This window comes from Diorhabda sublineata, chromosome 6 (genome assembly GCF_026230105.1).
Source record: "Diorhabda sublineata isolate icDioSubl1.1 chromosome 6, icDioSubl1.1, whole genome shotgun sequence".
In the NCBI taxonomy this organism is placed as follows: domain Eukaryota; kingdom Metazoa; phylum Arthropoda; class Insecta; order Coleoptera; family Chrysomelidae; genus Diorhabda; species Diorhabda sublineata.
Genome location: NC_079479.1, coordinates 27980515 through 28003409, shown reverse-complemented (window position 1 = coordinate 28003409; position 22895 = coordinate 27980515). Strand labels below are relative to the sequence as shown.

At 32.1% G+C, this 22895-nt stretch overlaps 1 protein-coding gene across 2 annotated transcripts in view; it reads left to right on the top strand.

Annotated features, from left to right (window-relative positions):
* Nucleotides 1–22895, top strand: part of LOC130445726 (UDP-sugar transporter UST74c) — a 70080-nt gene that overhangs the window by 27092 nt on the left and 20093 nt on the right. The window lies entirely within an intron of this gene.

The following is a 22895-nucleotide window of genomic DNA, read 5'->3' as shown; positions in this document are numbered from 1 at the left end:
TTAATTACTTGTGTAGTTATCAAAGAGGAAAGCTGATTTGACATACTACACCTTAAAATTGTTTTGAAAAACATTGGTGTGATTGAAAACCTCATTAAAATCATTAAGAAGCTTCATGAGGAAAACCCTTTAATTGTAAAAGTGGGAAAAAAAGGTTTAAGATATAGTGAAATTTATCACCAATTCCATTTAATATATATTTGGAGGTAGCCCTTCAGAACTGAAGGCATGTGTTTGGGTATTTCTTTAAGTGAGTGATACTTGTGTCATGCGACTTATGCCAAACAAGCTATATAAAACATACTGCAATGAGAATTAGAGATAAGCTACGGATTCAAAATACACAAGAAGTAATTAATTAAGTGGATTTATTTTCACTCAAAGTTATTAACCCTTGTATCTGGTGTTTTTCCTCACTGGAGAGAAAAAACTTGTTTATATGTATAATATTATCTTCGTTATAAAGGAAGGAAAATACAGGGTGTTCCAGAGCTTGATGCAAAAAATTCAGAAGTGAGAAGATGACGTGAAACTAATGCTGTGATCATTTAGGTAGGCATTTAAAGGTGCGAAATAAGAAATTATATTTAAGTATATTTTTTAAATTATTCATTTGAACATTTTTAATGGATGATAACGTATGTCCATATAGTGTGTTTCACTATCTGAAGGCAATAGGTGGCTCATGCCCAATGGTTAACCATCCGTAATTTTTACAGGGACAACTTGTACAATCTAATGATAGGAAAAATGAATTTTCCAATAGATTTTTTTAATAGAGAGCTACTCTTTGTATAACTTGATGAAATCGATGGTTTAGGAGATATGTAGAATTTTAGATCGTTGTACATTCAAAAGAAACCGTTCGCCATAAAGAGACATTCTGAAAAAAATTACCACAAATTGTAATTATTTATTGAGAATACTTTCAAGAGCTATTGGAACACAATCAAACGTTTCTAACTGAACTGCATACCGTCGAATATCGTGTTACTTACATAAGGAAACAATTGAAACACCCTGTATAAGTCATAATTCATCACACTCTAATTTATGGAAACTTAAAACTAAGGTAGAGATTGGTGAATTAATACTTATATATCTTCATTTAAATATGTTGCATATATTAGATAATCTCATGATTATTTAAAAACGTTTGTTTTTATTTTAATTTTTTCTATTTTAGTAGTTTACATTTGATATCTTGTTTAAGCCAAGTAAAAAAAATAGTTTTAGTATTTAGAATAACGTCATTCAAAAGAAACTCACTGGAACATAATCTATAAATATTTTATGCTTGAATAAACGAAAATACCTTAAATATTTATTATTGTATTATTAACTCGTTATAATTTTATTGCTAATTTTTCTCCCTTGGTCACTTTTCTCCCCTTTCTCAGTTACTTATTAAAATATCTATTCGTTAAGAAATTATCTTATTATAATTGATTCTGTTGATAATTGCGAATAATGTGAATTTTGTAGATTTATTCTTATTTGGCAAAGAATTTGAATAAACTGGAGAGGTGTTACTTTGGGTATATCTATCAAGCGTGCAGTTTGGGGAAGCTAGTGACCTTAATAAACAAAGAATTCTTTGGTCTGAGGTTTTGGTTTGAATGGTCGACGCTTATTTGGGGAGGTGTAGCTCGTGGTGATGATTACTAGAAATCGTGCTTATCATAGTTGAGGTCTTTTATATCAGGTAGCTTCATTATTCCATGATACGGAGCTTCTAATAAATTGTAGAGAAACAATCAATTTATTCCCACTACTAAAACATAGTAAGTATTTCAAATAGAATACGGTCCTGTGCGGTGACAGCTTCAAATATACCCGCTTATTACGTTAATGATATTGAATGTTTCATATTGGTCTCACCTGCCCAGCAGATGTCGGAGAGTTTTATTTCCAATTTCGATGCAGCTTACATAAAGATGGTAGTAATAGAATAATCAACTACTTTCGTACCATTTTTCAAAGCAAACAATTGTACTGTTACCAATTCATTACAAAATGTAGTGATTTCAGCAAATTTACTTACGTATAGCGTATGCTCCCTCTTATGGCGTTATTTCATATTAGCATTAAACCCAACAATACCACTTAATTAGCATCTAACAGTTCGTTCTGAAGAATATCTTAATATGCTGGATATGAACGTAATTTTGTAGTGGCATTCATATGAATGTTTTCACTGTAATTCGCGCATACTTCGTATGGTTATTTTCAAGATTTCAATCTTCAAAATTAACTTCTTGACAAAAAACACTCTAGGAATAACGATATACAAGTTCTTACTAAATGCTTATTGAATGCCATGTCTGGAATAAGTATTCGCATAGCTTAACTTCCAGAAAGTAACAAACAATTCTAGATATATCTTCCAGGCTTTTTAATTGATACAGCTTATGTTATGCACATTCATCTTCTTTATCTGAACTATTTTTCTTAATTTAATCATTCTGTTGTAACTGTTATTATTTAATATTGTATAAGTTAAACAGTTTGCAGTTATCTTGTACTTAGAACGACAAGCCTTCGAGGATAAAATTCGATGAAATAGTGATACTTAACTAATTAAGGAAGAATGAGAAACTCAGTAGACCGATAAGTTTAATCCCTCTGATTAAACAAGTGAATACGAAATGGGCTAAAAAAGGCATATTTACATATCATTTTGAACGAAGATTTAAACAGATTGAAGTTCAAAAAGAAGAATAAACATTACAAGAAGAGGAAGTCATCAAGCTTCAGTCACCTAAAAAAGTTTTATAAAGACAAAAGAAAAAATTGACTCAAAAAAAGTTCCAAGCGTTCACCTAATCACTGAGGAAATATTGCTCCCAATGATAAAAATAGATTGAACAAAGAAGAGAAATCCAATATTTAAAGAAGAATCTATCAGTACTCAGTTAAGAGATTTAACAAATAAGAAGAGTACATAGAGTACTTTTTTTGGAAAGCTAAAAAATGGAAAACTGGTAAGTTAAAACTGATAGGAAATAGGTTAAAAACAACACATAAAAGGCATACAATCCTGCATATGATTTAGAACGAGGATTTAAAATGATTGAAGTTAGAGAAAGAGAAGAAATATTGCAAGACGAGGAAGTGATGAAGCCTCCGTCCGTTATGAAAATAAGCATAGCATGCTTCTATTCACTTATTTTTACGAATATATGAGATGTCCCAGAAAATTGAGATCAAAGTTTTATGAGAAATAATTTGTTTAAAACATAGACTATGTTTATTTGGTCTATTATGTGATTTCGCAGCTTATACATTGATGATATGAAGACATTTATGTAGTTAAGTTCATAAATTAGGATAGAGAGTGTGTTTTTAAGTAAAAATTCACTCTAAACAAAGCACATAACCAAAAAAGAATGTTTGATATTGTCTTTGGTCTGGCCTAGCTAATATACCATAAAACGCTATATTAGCATTATATCATAGCCAGGACTCAACCATAATTAATACGTCTTCAAAGTCTTTAGCCGTAATAATTCATGCCAAGCCTAAGAAATTCTGGTAAATCTTGGCCATCATCTGGATTCCCATTTGAAGTAAATTGGAAAATGAAAGAAAATCTGTTTTCCTGTCGTATTCTTTGCATTATTTCAACTAGTTTTCCCGTTACATTCTGCATGTGCATGGTCTGGTTTGAACTCAATTCTTTTAATTGTTTAGGCTATTTGAGAAATATAATTTATGAGACAACATCTATCATAGTTTTTCTTCTCAGTTACATAATTATCTCCATCTCCGTCTTTAATATTTAAGCTGCATAATTACATAACCGATCAGATAAACGTAATTTATGCTTTAAACACAACATGTTTTATATAAAAATTATCTAAATAATTCATATAAAGAAGAGACCCGTAGCAGAAATGTTCGTTTTTAGGTATAGAATAATGTTCTGCAATTCAAAAAAATCGGCCGATCACTATGATTTCATATAATCAGTGTTATGTCTATTGAAATTTACCTGCGGCGTACTTTAAACAGGTAACCAATTAGAAAAAAATCATTCAGTTACTTTAGAATGAAAATAACAACGTTAGAATATTTTCTTCATAGCTAATCAAACATATGGGGTGGTAGGGTGGTGTTGGTTATGTTATGCGCAAATTTCCTATTATGAACTAGTTCCTTTGCTTCTTTCCAGTTTAATTCTCGTTCATTCAATATTCCTATTATAACTTTATAGCACGATTTTCATGGTCTACCTCTCTTTCTTTTTTCTTCGATTTCGAAGTCGTTCTTCATTCATCCGTTGTAAGTGTCCTCATCATTTTAGTTGTCTTTCCTTTGTGTAAACTAATGTAGGTTGTTTATTTAGGTCTTTGCTTATATCTAGGCTTTAATTTATCTTTTTTTGACACTCTTTATACACTTCTCAGGTATTTCATTTATATATCCAAGACTGAAATGTTAAAATTTTTCCATATATTGTTTCGAATATCATCAGTTTGGTGTCTCTGGATATTAATTTTTTTATTTATGAATTTATTGTTCATAACCTAATATAGTTTATTGTCTTTGCCATTTTGTTCCAGTTTTTCTGTATCGATTCTTATATTTATCTTGGTCTCTCCTTCCTCAATCACCATTACTTTTGTCTTGCTTTTGTTTATTTCCATATCCATGTCTATTACTTCTTTGTTTCACACCTCAATATTTTCTGGCAACTCTTTTTCATTCGTTGCTAGACATCGTCTGCAAATACTCCCTCACTGATGTTAATTCTTTGTAGTTGTGAATGTCCCACATATATTTTTTTACTTAACAAATTGTATGATTCCATCTATGACATGATGAATTTTAACGAACTTAAGCTTCCTTCTTATCTTAATCTTATATTTGTAGTGAAGCCTTTTGATATTTTGTTATTTATTATGACTGTATTCTCATTGTTGTCATAAATATTTTCTATTAATTTTAAAATTTTTACATTATATCCTCTTCCGACCAGTATCTTCCATATTTTCTCTCTAGGTACTATATTAAAAGCTTTTTCTGAATATAAAAAGTTCCTCTTTTCTTGTATTACTTTTACACGATCTTGGTTGTTTCTTCCCATTCGAAAACCACTCTGAGAATGTTCAAGTGTCTTTTATTGAATCTAATTCTTTCACTTCATATTTTTTTCATCATTTTCATCGTTGTTGTTAATCATTAATGTTATTCGTCGGTAGTTTTGTCTTTTGAATATTGTTGCTATCAGTGCCTTCTGCCGGTCTCTTGGGAATGTCTCATCTTCTATAGTTCTATTGAATGTCTTTTCCTTTTTGACCCACATTTTTCATTATTTCTAAAGTTACTCAGTGAAATACTGGTGCTTTTACATTATTTAATTCTGCGATTGCAACTAAAGTGGTTCGAGATATAAATCATTTATTCTTCTACTTTTTAGTCAACAAAATTAAAACTGACCAAATATTCACTTCCCTTCAATTTGATCTATATTTCGATGAGAGTAAATGATTTCAAGTTAGTAGTTGAAAACAATATTACCTAATAATCGATTATCTTCATTCACACGATGAAATATATTTAGTATGTGTACTACCCTGTTATAAACTACGTGAATGTAGAGTGGTTTTGAGCTGTAAGTGCAAATGACTGTAACACATTTGAAATAGCCCATCGTCTAACAACTACAAGTAATAAAATGAGAACAGGGAGCAATAAAATTCAGGGTCTCTCCATTTCGATTATGTTCAATTCACTAAGTTTTCTCATTACACTCAAGCTCTAAAGTACGACTTCGATATGGATATTTATTACTGTGTTTACTTTAGATGAGCCTCAATATTGAATCACAAATACTAATGTTGATATTAAGATGCATCTAAATAAGAAAACATTATGCTTCGCACAATAAGAAGTAATGTTGTATATACATTCAAATATAAAAGACCGATAATAGAAATAAGCAAATAAAAATATAATAAATACCGATTGAGAATTCGCTACCAATTATTTAAACCTACATATCTAAGTATTGAGTGTGTTGTATCAAATTTTCGTTAATAGAATTCTAATCTATCAATGATCTCACACATTACATTATACAATTGTCTCCAAAAATTAGAGCTTGAATAGTTTTGGTATTGTTTCTAAAATCCTCCAACCAAAAACCAAGATGGTATCTGGGCTGGAAACAATCAACGAGAAGTAAATATATTTGCAGAACACCATTTAGCACACACTTTTACAGCTACCGAAGGAGAAGAACGACTTGAACAATTAATACAACAACATGACAGTTTGAAAATAACTTATACTATTCCAAAGGAAGTATCCACAATTCTTAAAGTAAATATCATCCCGAAGAAAGCTTGATGATGAAATTCTAAAACGCATATTATAAACCTAGTATGTACTTACCTTGAGGAAAGTCATGATTATTCCTAAACCAGGAAATCACCAAACGTAGTATCTACATACAGATCAATACCACTACTACCAATGATATCAAAGCTATTCGAGAAAATACCACTAAAAAGGTTAAGCCTTATACTTGAAGAAAAAAAACTAATACCTTCACATTAGTTCGGCAAACCACTCCACCATAGACCAAGTACACAGGATAACCAATGTCTTAGAACAATCACTAGAAAATAAGAAGTCTGCTCCTCTGTTTTCTTAGACGTGGCTCAGGCATTTCACAAAGTTTGGCATGAAGGGCTCAAATATAAACTAAATAAACTCTTGCTTAACCAATATGCAAAACTGTTAGAGCTCTATATAAAAGAACAAGCCTCTAGAATAAAGCAAGAAGATGCTTACTCAGACTTGAAGGAAATTACCGCGGTTGTACCACAAGGTAGAGTTCTTGGCCATAGGCGATTCCCACGAAGAAGCAGCAATCAACAGATATGAATTAATAGAATTAATTTTTGGACCAAAAAATGGAGGATAAGTTTAAAGGAAAAAAAATCGGAACATGTAAATTTCATAAATAAAAAGGAGCAATACGAATAGGCGATAGGTACCATATGCGAATACAGCAAAATATTTGAGGCTAACACTTAATGCGAAGTTACATTGAAAACCCCACATAAAAAAGAAACGAGAAGAACTGGAACTCTGTCAATTTATGATAAACTACTTGTATATGAACAAATCCTGAAACCGGTATGGACCTACGGGATTCAACTATGGGGATGTGTCAACGAAAGCAACACCCAAAGATTTCAAAATAAAGTGCTAAGGAGCACTATTGATGCACCCTGGTACTTTCGAAATAGCGATCTTCATCGGGACCTGGAGATAGATATATTAAGGCAGATATCCTCTAAAATCGCAAAGATTCGGTTCTTGAAACATGTGAACATCGTGGCAATCCAGCTCCTTGACAATACGAACGAAGAGGACGAAGTTTTTTGAGTTGGTGCTTAGATGTAAAAGCGGAGCCGACTTTTTATGTTAGTGTAGATAATAACAATTGAAGGAGCTTCTACTGAGTAAGACCCTTAGGATAGAACAAAATTGTTCATTGATCGTGATAATGATCAGATCACAGCGCTAGGGAGATTTTCCAGGTTTGATTTAAAAAAAAGCGCCATCCCACCGTACATAACTACGGAGATAATGTGTATTTGCCGTGTTTAAGAATATATTATTATGTTTTTATGTAAAAGCTGCAAAATCATATAATAAATCAGATAAATATTTATGCTCGACATAAAATTTTTATGTAAATACTGATATATCAATTTTCTGGAATATTCTCATAAAAAAATGACTACAAACAGAAATGTTCAATTCCAGGTATAGAATAATAAACTGCAAATACAAAAAAATCGAACGATCACCACTATTCCATACAGTCAGTGCCATGTCCTTTGTATTTTATGTACTATGGACTTTGATCAAATTTTGAGAACAATAAAATGACGGTATTTAGTAAATGTCAACTTTCACGCAAAAAGTCTTCTTTATCAAGGGATTGTAGAAACAATCATTCAATTCCAAACGAATACCAAACGAACTATAAAGCTAACCTTGCAATTATCTACACTAAATGAGTTTATATGATGGGTAAACATTTTATATAGTTATCCAATGTTATATAAAATGAAGAGTTTGTTGATGAATATAATTATTATATGAAATGGGAGGTATTCAGAAGTTCCAATATTATCGCAATATTACTTATTAAACCTTAATTATGAAGCTCCTAGTAACATTCATGAGCAGATCTGTCCATTAGAGAATAAGTTTTGTAGTTTAGTATTAATTTTGATACTAGATATTAAGTTCGCAAGAAGTTTGAACACGGTCGAGCTACGAAATTGGAGAATTTAAGGGAGCCAAATTTTGAGGAGGAAAGTTTCTAAGGAAGATTATTTCAAATTGTTCCGACAAAATCGATCAATTATTTTCCACTTTGTATGGAATTGTCTATGAATTTTACGTTTTGGAAACTGTTACTATCTTTACACTTTTTTTCTTCAACAAGCAAAATTGTCGTAAAACCTTTGCTTAAAACTTTCTTACTTTTCACATTTTCACACATCAAAAAACACTACCCTTGACTACCCACTTGGACAAAAACAATGACAACACCGATAATCTAAACTTTATCTAGCGTTGTTTGGTTGGTATTAGCCGGTTCAGACCAGAAATTCATCATTTTTGTCTAGTTTTAGTGACTATTGAGCTTTACTCGTAACATATATGTATACCAAGATGAGTGCAATTTATTGGCCTCTTACTGCTAATATAGTAATATACAGAGTTATGATAAAATAATGCGTCAAATTGTCAGTTTTACTATTAGCCTCGTTCTAATTTTATTATTATGGCTCCTTCGACCGAAATAAAAAGAATAGAAATTCAAATAATGGTAAGTTACGGCAACGGACTTCTAAGTCATAAAGCAGTATTTGCTTTATTTAACCAAACTCATTTTAAAAAACCTCTGACTGTCAGAAGCACCTTAAGCAGGATTTTTGCCAAATTTAACGACACTTTAAGTGTGAAGACCAGGATTAAGCGACGAAGGAGAGTTAGATATTTTACTGTCAACAGAAGATGACTAACCCTCATACAACTACAACAGAAATTGTTTTATAACAAAATGTTACTCGTAAGTAGTAAAGTTTGCAAGGAAAGGAAAACTGAAAACAACAACATCAAGAACCCTTAGGAGATGATCTGGATAGACGTCAGGGATTTTGTGAAATCTTTTGGAAACATGAAAATACAAATTTTCTCAATAGTGAAGTATTTTCACATAGGCAGTAAATTTACATTCGCTACTGGGCTCGGGATAACTCTTATGGATTCAGATAAAACCTACCTAGCGACCGCAAAAAAAGAAATGTTGGTAGGAATCGTCGGGGCAAGATTTATTGGTCTTTCCGGATCTAATTGCGGCATTTTAGGATCCAAATATTAGGAAAAACTTGGATCCTACTATTTGGTTCCAACATGATGATGCACCCCCACATTATTGTCTCAATTTTCGCAGGTTTCTGGAGAGCCAATTTGAAAAAAGGTGAATTTGAAGACGTGAATCAATTGAGTAAACACCTAGGTCACGTTATTTCACCTCTCCGATTTTTTGCTGTACGGAAATTTAAAAATTTAGTTTTACTTCAATCGACCAGGCAATTGAGAAAAATAAATGAAACGATTTTCACATAAAATGACTCGAAGATAATCGAAAACTTTGGTTATCAGGTCCACACATTTTCTTGGCTTGTATCAGAAAGTGAACGGGAAAATTCCTGTAAGGAATAGCTTCGGTTTAATAGACGATTACGTTAATGTGAAAATTATTACTAAAGAAGAAGCTCCGTCAAATAATGTGAATAAAATCTAGCTTCATTTTATAAAAAAATGGTTGATGGCGTCATAACATTGGAAAATTTGACTTTTTATTCTTTTGATTTATGTCAAAAGGCACGGTATAAATTATTTTGTTTAAAAATGGACATTTTACGTTATAAGAATTTAGTGTATTACTCTATATTAATCCTTTATTCGCCGTTAATCAACCACTTAAATCAAGAAATCCATTGTTTCGTATAGAATAAACAAAGCGTCGTTAAGACTGAAAACTTCGGAGGTCGTCTGTCACTATTATTTATTTTGTGTTGACGTATACAACGAAAGGAAAGAATAATTATAATTTATTTACCTGGAAAAGCTTTCAAGAAACCTTTCTTCAAAATTCTGTTGGCGGACCCACTAATTTCTTTATTATTATTCTTTGTCAAGAAAACTGTACATCTGCTAAATTCACAAGTCCATTTAATTCGTACTCTCCCTTTGAATTCGAATTAGTTATGAAAATAAATTCAGTATAAATCATGATTTATTCTTACGAATTATTATTGAGAAGAATAGGGTGATATATATCCAATATCATCCTTTCTTATTTATCTTTTTTAATGTGATGGACTCGATTTGATAGGGTAATGATACGGGGTTTGCTACTTAATTTTTTAGATTTGGCAACACGATGGGAATATGTCAAATCTGACCTTGCCATCATAAAGTTCGATAGTTTTAATGGAACTCTAATTTGAGTAAGGAATTGCGGTGTAATAAACTTTATAATATCTTTTAAAAGACATTAGATTCAAAAGTCAATATGCAAATTGACGCTTGATAAAAATATATTAGAGTTAGTACACTTTTTTAGTTCTGCCACATTCCCACTATGATAACGCTCATAATCTAGCTGCCAATTCATACCTGAGGGCCAGGTATCAGAAACGTTGTTGGCGATATGGAAGCTACTTGGACAATATTTTTTTTGAAAAATGATTTTCCATGTTTTCTTATTGATTCTACATTTTTTGGTAAGTAGAGCGTTATCTTTTTTCATGTCAATTTCAAAAATGTTGAAATTTTTGACTCAGCACGTAGAAATGGTTAAGTAACCTCCTTCCATCTCTTTAAACATAGGAGTAGATATAATCTACATGTGGTATTTTCTATTTAATGATTATTGTACTACAATTAAGTGGGTAGAAATTTCAAACTGAATCTTACAAACTACTTAAATTGTTATAAGTAATAAGTTTGTTTTCGAACTCTTCTTAAATATTTCGGGACATTTTACCAAGAGTTGACTGGTGTGATGCTGTGAGTTCGAACTACGCTCTAAAAATTTGGAAATCTTTACCAGAAGTTTACTGGTATCCTGCTATAATTCCCTATCGAAGTTCATTAATATCATTAGATTATTAGTTTCACGAACAACTGATATAAGATGTCCCCGATACAAGGAATCCATCGTTCTTGGAGACTATACGATTATTACATGAAGAAGAAATACAGTTGAAAAAATAACGCAAAAGAAGGTTTGGCCTCATTCAAGACTCAACAATTATTGACCACAATGTTTTCATACTTTGAAGGTGGAACGGATATTAATGAATGAAAACGGAGAGATAATTCGGTTTTTATTTTCTATGCTTCTTTGGTTAGGTTGTCCTGTTTAACTCAGAATATTTGGCCTCATCAGGACATCGGGCTACTTAAGGCAGATAATATGGGCGAACGAATACATGCTAAAGGATTGCAAGGTTAGGATCTATAAGACTTGTATCAGGCCAATCATGACATACGAAATAGAAACCAACAAAGCGAAAAGCATGCTTCGGGTAGCCGAAATGAAAACGCTCAGGACTGTAGTGGGAACAACAAGAGTAGATCAAATCAGGAACACTGACATCAGGGAACAATGGTTGGTGCAAGACATCGTAAGATGGGGGAGTCAAAGAAAAAGTTACTGGTACGCCCACGCGAAAAGAATGGAATAGAGTGGACTGCCACTCATCGTACTTGAAGGGAAACCAATAGGGAAAAGAGAACACGGACGACCACTTAAGATATTGATGAACAGCTGGCAGTCAACCTTCGAGGAACCTCTAAACTAACAGATCATGAGATCTTAAAAATGAATAAGAAGAAGAAGGTCATCTTATGGCGCTGTGTGTTTTGCATCTGTTCTGTTCTTGTAAATCCACAGTTCCTTCCCCTCACTTATACGTCATCAATCAGTCTTTTCGTTCATTGAGCTTTCTCTGTTTCATTGACCCACATTCTCTGCCTTTTATTCATTATTTCCATTCTTATTGCTTTTTGTACTTTGAGAAGATGTCCTTTCCTGCTATCATACAGCAGTTTTCTTTTCTCGACTAGCAGATGTATAGGAACTGTAGCGATCACAACCTGTAGGGCACCAGCCGAAACGTTCCTATACGCACTAGTCGCTCGCTCAAGCATTTTCATTTGCGCGTTTGTCATTCGCTGTTTTTCTTTCTCGAATCTCATCCCTTTTTTTGATACATTACTAATCTAACCATCGTAAGTTGACACAGTTTAAAAATGACTGAAGTATTGTGACTGACGAACATTTGTTGTTGATGAAAACAATCATGAAAACAGAAAATTCAAAACAACGTAGCCGTTGCTTTGTTGTTTGAAATTGTCAAATAATATCTAAGTTATCACAATAATAGTTGACAAAATTGCTTACAAACCACCATTAAGGTTAGTATTGAGGCAGTATTGATATTTCTAAAAATGTACAAATAATTTCGTGATTCATTACTGTATCAAATGAAAAAGCGAATTGATAGCGAATGGCAAGAAGTTTCCCAAAAAAAAAATCATGAAAATGTTTGCTAATCTTGTAGTGTAAAACTTATCGAAGGATGAAACAGAAAAGAATTTTCCTAACTGTTTTAGGCTTAGAAGATTGTTTTATTGTGTACATTGTTTTGATTACAATTTCAAAACGTTCCTAAATAGTTCTCTTGTATCAAAATCCGAAGTTTGTGGGATATTTATTATTAAACATTATATCACGTGAAAACAACAGATGGTGGGGCCCCGGGTGGTACGATTAACTTTTGAACACGTGTTGAAAAGACTACCCTTCAACAGAAAGTTGCCGCTGTGGGAGTAATTTTCAAAATAAATTCAATTTTTCATGGGTCCCAGTCTGCAAAAATGTCACAAAATATTTGTTCTTATATTGACTGAAGTTATTATAAATGGTGATGAGTTTTAACGCCACGTTAAAAAATGTGAAGAAAACCAAATAACATATGAATCAACTTTCAGTTGAGGGTATAACTTTTACATTGTATAAAATAACGTTTCTTTTCCACAGTTAATTACTTAAGAAATAAAAGCATTCTGTTAAATAAACATGCTGTTTCATGTTTGGGACGTTATGCAGGTCGCGGTAAGAAAGTTTGTTACAGAGGGAAGAAGGAAATGCTTCCGCCCTTTGAGGTTCGCTTCGTTTCAAAGTTACTGAACTGAATCGTTATTTCACCGTTAAAAGGATTTTTCTATAATCTATTAACAATATAACGTGAAGTTTTTTAAATATTCTGTTGAATACTTGAATGAAAAACTGTTGATTGTTGGTCGTAATTAGAAGTTGGCTATTTTAAACAATATGTTCATAAGGAGGTAGTTCGTTGAAAGGGTGATTACATTATCAATTTTTGCTATATTTTTATGTGATCTGTCAACATTCTACATGAATCTGTCGGACATATTAGTTTTAATATCCATATAAAGAAATAGAAAATTGGAACAAATATAAATCCTGAAGCAGCTTCCACGCCCAGCTATACTCAAATTGAGCTACCTTATCAACGCTTCGATCAGACTGAGATACAGAAAGTATCTCAGTATGAATATATGAACCTCCCCAGGAACTGACTTCCAACCACCTACCTATTTACTTCTAAAACATAGGGCCCTACCTCACGGAGACGCCATGGCGATGTCACCGGCTACGTACCCAACTAATTCGTATTGAAATGTATTGCCGTTAATTCATTTGTCGACAGGTCGCCAATTTGGTAGCGTATCCACGACTACTGGCTCGCTGTGTGGAGTCTGAACACTGTGGTGACTTGGTGGCGTCGACAGTAAAATATACACGAGCAAGCTGCGTCTCATTCACTCAGTGTCCTACTAGCCGCCTAGATAGATGCATAATGAGTTTCGAAACAGAGAGATTAAAAATTTAAAATTAAAAGTCTTAAAAATTTAAAATCGACCATGTTATAAGTTACCGCAATAAAGGATTATTAGTAGAATTATTGAAAAAATTGAGAAATCTGCCTACTGAAACTACTGATCGTAACCACCAAATCCGCTAAATCGAAGCTATTACCACAGTTTTTCCACTAGTCACGGAAGTTGTGAAATTCTACCCATCATAGTTCATGGCTTCGACTTCAAGTCACATGGATATTGAACTCGTGGAGGACAACCTGAATTTCCATCCATTGATTATGCCGAGTTTCCGATTGCTAAACATTTCTAATGATTTTTCTATTTAAGATATATATGATTACCAGTAGATAATAATCACAGACATAATTTCTATTTGTATGTTATTAAAATACTTACCTCGATATCTCAAACAGTTGTTCTTCGTGATTTTCCTAAAATTGTATATTGTTTGGTCAGTTCATCTCTGAATGAGATCAATAATTTATCAAAAGATGATACTGACAATCAGGCGTAGTAACAAAACTGGTATTTTTTTAAATGTTCATGTAATTTAGAAAAAAAAAAACCAATTCGGCTTCGATCTGACATGCAAATAATAAATAAGTGCGATTTGTTCCATGCACGACGCGTTCATTTTCGATACGAAGACTGAGAGAATTGACTGATAGATGGTTGCATCTGGCTACTCCATTTGGTGACCTTAGGTAGTCATGGCTACGTCACCATGGCATCCCAGTGAGCTAGGTCCCTAATAGATGAAAAAACGTCATTTCTTCCCATCAATTTAACTTCCTGGAATAAAAAAGGACGTAGAGTACTCTCAACTGAATCAAATTAATGCAGCAGTACCTCAGGGTATTGTACTGTACTCTATTTACTGTAGATCAGTAATATACTAAATTCTGAACACAATGCAATTTCTGATTATACAGCCATTTTAGCCGTTGGAAAAGACTAAGGAGGAGCAGAAGCATTCATTAGAAGGTTGCTTATTGATATTCGCGATCAGTTTGTAAAAAAGTAAAATAAACCTGTTGTCGTTGTTGGGTAAATGTGGATAAAACATTTGATTGTTATTCATTATTTTTTACATGTAAAAACAATTAGAGAAACCGTAGAACAGTTACGTAAATATTATCCATCCATAGGAAATATTTGTTCTGGTTTTCTGCATTTGTATGTGGCCTTATGAACATGAATAATGAGACCGTTGTTTACTGTAACTACCTAGAAATGGAACCTGAAATATTTTGAAATATAAATGTATCAACACAACGAATACCTATGCAAAATGTTGCTTGATGCTTATCAAAATCTCACTCGCATTAAATATTGAAACAAGCGCTTTGTCACAGTAGAAACATAAACATATAAAAAGGTCTAAGAAATAAGAAATTAAAGTAGATTAAACTTGAGTTGACACAAGATGATCAACTCAGTATTGTATACAGTCACTTGCTTCCCAGGAGGCATTGAATAAACTCGGAAAAGTCAAATAAGCCGTGAATCATCAGACTGACAAAAGAAAATTTCATTAATAAAACATTTATACTCTTAGCAATAGACTTAAAGGGTGAAGTAAGGAAATTGGGCGTATGGTTTCGATTTGAAAAGATCTTATTTTGAAACTCGATATTGATTGTCTTTCTGCCATTATTTGTTAATGTACCAGCCTTCCAGGAGTGTGAATTATTACCAGCATGCTGCAATTTTCAGAGCTGTTTGAGAGCGTAAAGAATGACGAAATCAAATATTAGGAAAGCTGGGCAGAGGTAACTTTTCCTTTGTCGAACTAGTAAATTTCGCAATGACATATGATGCGAGAATATTATTAACAATTTTTATAGGTTTGTCCTAAGAATGTGGATTTTACGAAACTTGATTTGTTTATAACCAGTTGGTTATCGATAAAACAAATATCGTAAAATCGACATGTTTAGTGTACGGTACACTAAACATGTACACTGTGTCCGGTACACTGTGTATCGGACAAACCAGAGTTCTTAGAAACTCTGTTGGACATTAATTTTCCCGACTGTGATATAATTAAATCTTTCAATTCGGTTGGCACAGGAAAAGTTGGCGCCTAGGTTTCCAAATACATATTGGAATTCCTTCCGATTCTACGTACTTAGAGCTTCTAAGCTTGCAGCTTGCTGGTTAAAGTTTTTTCTTTTCTTATTGCGACTCGTGAACTATTATTTATATGAAATTGGACTTTTGTTTGATTGAACTTTTCCACAACACAAGGTCGACTTAGATTAAAGTGAAATATTCATGAGAAATATTGATGTTGTGTAAAGAGCATCTTCTGTAGAAATACAAATGTTAATGAGAGAATTTAAATATTATTAGTTTATTTTGATTGAAGTTTAAAAAAGATTATTTCAAAATTCCTATTAACATTACAAAATGGAAGAAGAAGTGTATTAATATTAATGGAGAATATTTTGAGAAATAATAAAACTATATTTTCGATCATAAATATTTGATGGAACAGTGACGATCCTGAATTGAAAAGACAAATATGACATAATCTTGATTATTATATTTTATCTTCGTCATTCTCCACCGGTAGATAGGGAAATGTTAATATACACGAATATATAATTTTATCGGATCGTTAATCATTGAACCCCACGCACATTCACGGATATATGCCCTGAATAATACCTATATATACCAGTCTACCATCATGATACAGACTTTCATCAAGTTTTTCATAATTAATTTTGGGTGAAAGAAATTGTAGAATAGTTTCTAAACGGATTAAAACTAAATATATAACTAAGCAGTGAGCGCCAGAAAGGAAGGTTGATAATATTTAATTTCTAGTATAATAATTACCAGCAGCGAACCTTTCCAGATCATTAGGAAAATTTCTAGATCATTCTAGAACTTTATAGATCATTCTAGAACTTTTTAAATCATTATAGAAACTTCTAGAACCTTCTAGATTATTGTAGATACATTCCTAATCGATCACTTATTTTAAAACTTTCCAGATCATTCTGGGAAATTTCTAGATTTATGTAAAACATTCTAGATCCATAACAATAGTTTGCACTCATTGTAGAACTTTCCAGATAATTCCAGAAATTTTGAGATCTTTTCAGAAGTCCTCATGCGTTAGAAATGGACAGAAATATATGATTTCATATTTTCTCAAAAACACACATAGACTATGACCTGCAATTTTTCAAGAATATTTCAGACACTTATTAATAAATAACTAAAATAAAGCTCCTTGCTATATGGATTGATTGAATGATTAAAATTCTATAAAAAGGTCCACTTAATTAATTTTTGAAAAAGTCTCAATTATAATTAACATTTTTATGAAAAATATTTTTATGAAAAATTGATGAATCTCTTGCTATCAAAAGCCATGGAGGTTTTGCAGAAATAATTACCGAGAATCTAATTAGAAATTCAATTTCATTCGGTTATATTGCTTTATTATCAAAAAAAAATGTACGGAAAACTAACTTGAATGCAATTTTAAGTATGTTGTAAAACATAAGGAAAATTGTTAATTATAGAATATTCAGTCATTGTAACTGAAACGTGAATCCCAACTTCAAGTATGCATCATGGAATAATTCAAATTTGACTTTTGTTTATTATCAAATTGACTTTGAAAAGTATGATTTCTCATCAGTATTTAGTACTTTCTTACACTTCGAGGATCGCCATCTACAAATGACAACCACTCGAAGTGGTTGTCTTCCTTCAGTTTGTCTAAAAGCGGACTATGAAAAATTTTAATATTTCCATATATCAAAAGATTGATATATTGAATATTGTTAAAGTTCTATTATATCATCACTATCGCCAATACTAACTAACTTTGACGAATCCAGTTCCAAAGACAGTTTGCAAATTGTTCAAAATAATAAATTGTTATAAAGAAATTATACGCACGAAATTGAAGCGTAATAAGTAATGTTTGATAAACAGTTGCGAGGTGGCTTTAAAGCAATGAAGTGATTATTCACAGTTACTTCATTTATTGGATGTAATTGCGCCAAACGTGGAGGCCAATAATTTGGATTGATGGATGTACAATTCACATAGAATCTACATGGAATTAAAGAATTATTATTTATTATAATACAACTTAATTATTTGAATGAAACATTACTCAGAACGGCAGAATCCTTTGTTATTTTCTTCTCTTATACGTTATATTGATTATTGATAATACTGTTACGAACAATTTCGCAAAATTGTCCCTACACCGGCTTTGCTCATTATGGAATTTTAAAAGTTTGGCGAATACGTGTGGGATCTTTAACATTTTTTATAAATGGCGGAACTCGTTTGAGGATCATTTGTATAAAAATTTTTTAGTAGCAGGCGGTTTATTTACAGTTTTTCTTCTAAATAATTTCAATTTATTTATTCCTTTTGTTTTTTTTGTTCTAGAACTTTGTGGAATTTTATTTAGGTATATAAATGATTTGTGCGAATGCAGTTAGTTAGTTTTAAATAAAAAGTAATAGTGAAAATAACGAATTAGTAAAAGAATGTAAGTAGTAATAATATTCATAAGTTAATTATTATAAGTTAAGTGTATTGTATAGTGTGTAAATAAATTAAGAGCACAAGAGTCAGTGTTTATTAATTTATCCCACGAATAGAACGAGTGTAAATAAATACGACTTTTATCAATTTATTTCAATATATTTTTCTTGCAGTAATTCTTCTTGGAAAGTGAAAACAATAAAAATGAAATGTTGTGGTTATTAGTAATAAATTTCAAGTTTTCGAACGTCTATCACCACCTGTTATTTTCACCTTTCCTTTAGTAATGGTAGAATAAAAATTCTACCTGTCAGAAAAGGCCCAACCACATCCTATGGTGGACTTTTGATGGAACGAAGAAAAGAGCTGCAACATACGATAAGGGAGCATATGTTTTCATAATTGGTAAAGTAACAGCTGGAAGATTGATATAACGGGGGACGTGGCTAGCGAACTGTTGCTAGCCAGTAGCGGTCGGCTTAACCACTGGCAAGTTATTTGATTATTTATTATTATGTAGTGATTTTTTCAATTGAGAAGTGTTCAATTTAGGTTGACAGTATTATTATAGGTAATTATGAAAATAGTGTTGTGAGCTTAGATAAAAACTAGTTAATTTTGATTTCTACCTAGTATTTGTTGAACTTAATGCATTCAATCAAACTTTAAGAAAGAGATAGATTGAATTGGATGACAAGAAATGATCCATAATAACATTACACGATCTGAAGATAATTAAAGACAGAAACTGATATAAATTTTCCATTAAATCTATGAATAGTTCTAAGCTAATTATTGGAATACTAGAATGGCGTTCTCACAAATTATCGTTCGAAATAGGAGTAATTAATTACTTAATGTTCGCAGTTTTTTCTGAAATTCAAGGTAATACGAGCTTAAGGACTGTTTTTGTCAAAAAATAGTTAATTTCCTCAAGGATATTATATTAGCTCTAGAATTTATATTTCCTCATTAAGAAACATTAAAATTAATCGATGAATTGATTTAAGGAAGGTGAAAGAACATAATCTAAATAAAACATAACATTTCGAGAAAATGTATTACAAAAGAGAAATTTTATTCAAACATTTATACAGGGCGATGGTGAATACAAATTCAAAGTGATTTGCATAAATTCAATCAGGCCATGAAGACATGCCCAACGGCTGCAGCTTCCACCTCTCCATATATTATTGGAAAGCGTGGCGGAAAAAATCCCCACTCAGAATGTTTTAAAGAAAGAGTCATTAGAGATAAACCGAAACCTAACCTAATTTTATCAAATATTTTGTACATAGTTTAACAATGAAAATACCAAAACTAGATTGCAACTTGCACGAAATTATAATGGCTCACAACAGATAATGTCGAAATCTTGCATGAAACAATCAGATGAACGGCATGATATTGATCAAGAAATATTGCGTGTTGCATTGCATTGCATGCAATTTCTTGCACGGTATCTGTATTTGGACTGGAAGGAGATACGAACTTTCCAAGTTTGTAGCTAAACTTAGTCGACAGCAGATACCAATATTCAAATTATGAGAAATAATGAGGTTATGTTTCTGGTTTTATCGACGATATTTAATCGTTCTCACTTTAGTCGCTATTGGATTTAGAAAAGTGATCATTTTTATATCAATCGTTATCGTATCTTTCATCTCGATCTCAATCGAATACGAAATGATTCAATGAAATTTAAATTTTTAAATTCTAGGTTTTAAAAAATTTATAGTCTAGTTTTTTATTACTTATATTTTAATGAATGAATTTTTCAAGTTCACGAGGAATGTTTTTCATAGAAATATTTCCTACAACATATTTAAAGTCCTCATCAAGATATATTATTCTATTCGTAAAAGAAATATCGTATTTTATTAAATTCTCATTCCTTTTTTTTCTTAATTTGTAACGCCAATGTATGCAAGCTGCATTATAGACGCGTGCCTGATGTTTCTTTTTATTTTCTGTTTCTGCTTTCTGCTGCAGCCTGTTCTTTTTTTCTTCGATGTCCATTTACACGCTGCCGTAGTGATGTCGAAAATGTGAAATATTTAATCCAAAAATATGTATAACACAATATTATTCTGATAGATTTTTACATGTTTTTAATTCCAATTCAATCCAACTATGAAAAAAGTGAATATCTACGAAGATGTTTTGACATGAAACTAATTTTTTACTGCAAAAAATATTTTTTACGGGTACTACAAAATATCTGTCACTGTAACAATTTCTTAAAATTTTTGCCGCCGTTTCAATAACAACACGACTAAACCTAGCCTAACCTAACCTCACCTAATCTAACCTTACCTAACCTAACCTAAACAAATAGTTTTTATTGTTTTTTTTTATTAAAACAGTTCATATTATTAATTATAATGGAGTACGAAAATTGATAGTTTATAAATACATCACCTTATATTGTTTAAAAAACATCCGATGTTTTTAATACTTTTTTACAAAGCCAAGAAAAAAATGACATTTCTTTCTCTTCGTTGGTTTATTTTGGAGAGTTATCAACATTGTGGTCCCACTACTCAAAGTTGAGGAGTATCATAATTATAATAAACGTTGTTGAAACGTTAATACATGCAAAACTACGCGCATTTTTTGATTTAAAATCGAAAAAATATGTTCCAAAACAGTCAAAAAACAACTCCTGAAATAATTTAATAACTTCTAAAAGTACACTTGGTAAAAAATATTCTCGAGCAAAGGTTCGTGGATAAAATGGTACAAGTTAATTTCACAATTTTCTTCTAATAATTCTAGAATATTGTTGAAACTTTTTAAAATATTTAGTAATAAAAAATCTCTGTCTATTTACAGTTAACTCCTTCCCACAGAAATATTAAGAATATAGTTCGTGGCTACCCAATAATAGATGAAGCAACCCTCCATATTTCATAGTTTCCATTAAATTAAATTATAACCGACACCGATAGATGGCGTGCAGTTACCTACCTTTTAAAACTGTACGCCCTGAACAGACTGTTCTGCCTGACCCACGAAAGAGAGTGTCTAGTTAAAATAAACAACATCCTTTTTGATTTGTGGTTTCATCGTATCCGGTCGTTAATTCGAGTGGTCACCGTAAAAGAGTAACTCCAGACATTTTACAGCATCGAGCAATTCTCCTTTTATCACAGAATTATAAAGAAAATCCTAGTTCCTGGCTTGGAACAACCAACCTCCAGCCAAAAAAATCTTGCCTTCAATTTATAGTGTCACCAGCAGGAATCTCCGTGTACAACTTTTGTTGTCTTTATGTGGACACTATTTTAAGCAACTACTCTTTCCCTTATTCTCTTTAATACTTCTTTCAGCACGGCCAAAGAATGCGCCATAGATCCTAGTCACTTTTTAAACTTCATAATTGGGCCGATATCTTTATCACCCGGTTTCTCATTCCGATCAGCTTCCGGACTCTATGCTTGGAATACTAAAGTTTGTTTTTCCGTTCTAACCACTAATAGTGGTGGCCATCAGTATTGCAAGGTCTTGAAAGAGGCACGCTTTTTTTGAGTCTACTAAATAGCAAATATGGAAACTGTTTTTCTGCCCCTTTTGATTTACGGCAACCATTAATTTACAAACACGACCTCCTCTTAGCTCAAAAAAATACTGCAGTAGTTTCACAAAACACACATTTATCCACCTCTTCGTTTATCTCTTCGTCTTCTCTTTCAACCAAGACATGCTTTTGAGCTTGTGAAGAGAAAATTTTAAGCTTGATAAGAGAAAGTAATAGAAAGGAGTCAGATCTCTGTTGATCTGACTCCTCATTGAATGAGGAGACTTGTTGTTGTGAAGGAATTGAAAAGTTTTTTCAAAAAATGCAAGTTCGGTTCCAAAATTTATTTGGAAACCAGCATAATATCGATCACCTCACTAATAATCTTTGAAGTTTACAAATTTGTAATCCCAAAGCACGATTTCATTGACCAAAGAAATGGTTGCTTTCCAAGAAGCACACTTCTCGAATGAACTACTATTTTTTAGTATCAACAACGCAGGCTTATTAGCGAGTTGAAGTTAAGCTCAGAGCTTCTCTAGATTTTACTAGTTAATTTGTAGTCTGTCATTTAGAGGAAAGTTCCAAGGGCCCGAGCTTGACCCAGGCTTGGACCAACCATGCAGAACACTGGGCCGAAGCTGAGTTAAGTAGCTTGGCCCACGTATGGGCCAATACAGGTACGTTGAAGCTAGGCTTCCCAGGACTGGCCCAGGCTTAGCCCCTTTGTCAACTCTGGGGTTTCCTTATAATTATAAGTTCTCTTGGTCTTCTTATAAAAGCTTCTTCAGTGAATGTGGTAGTTGACTTTTAGTTAGTTTGTCATTTC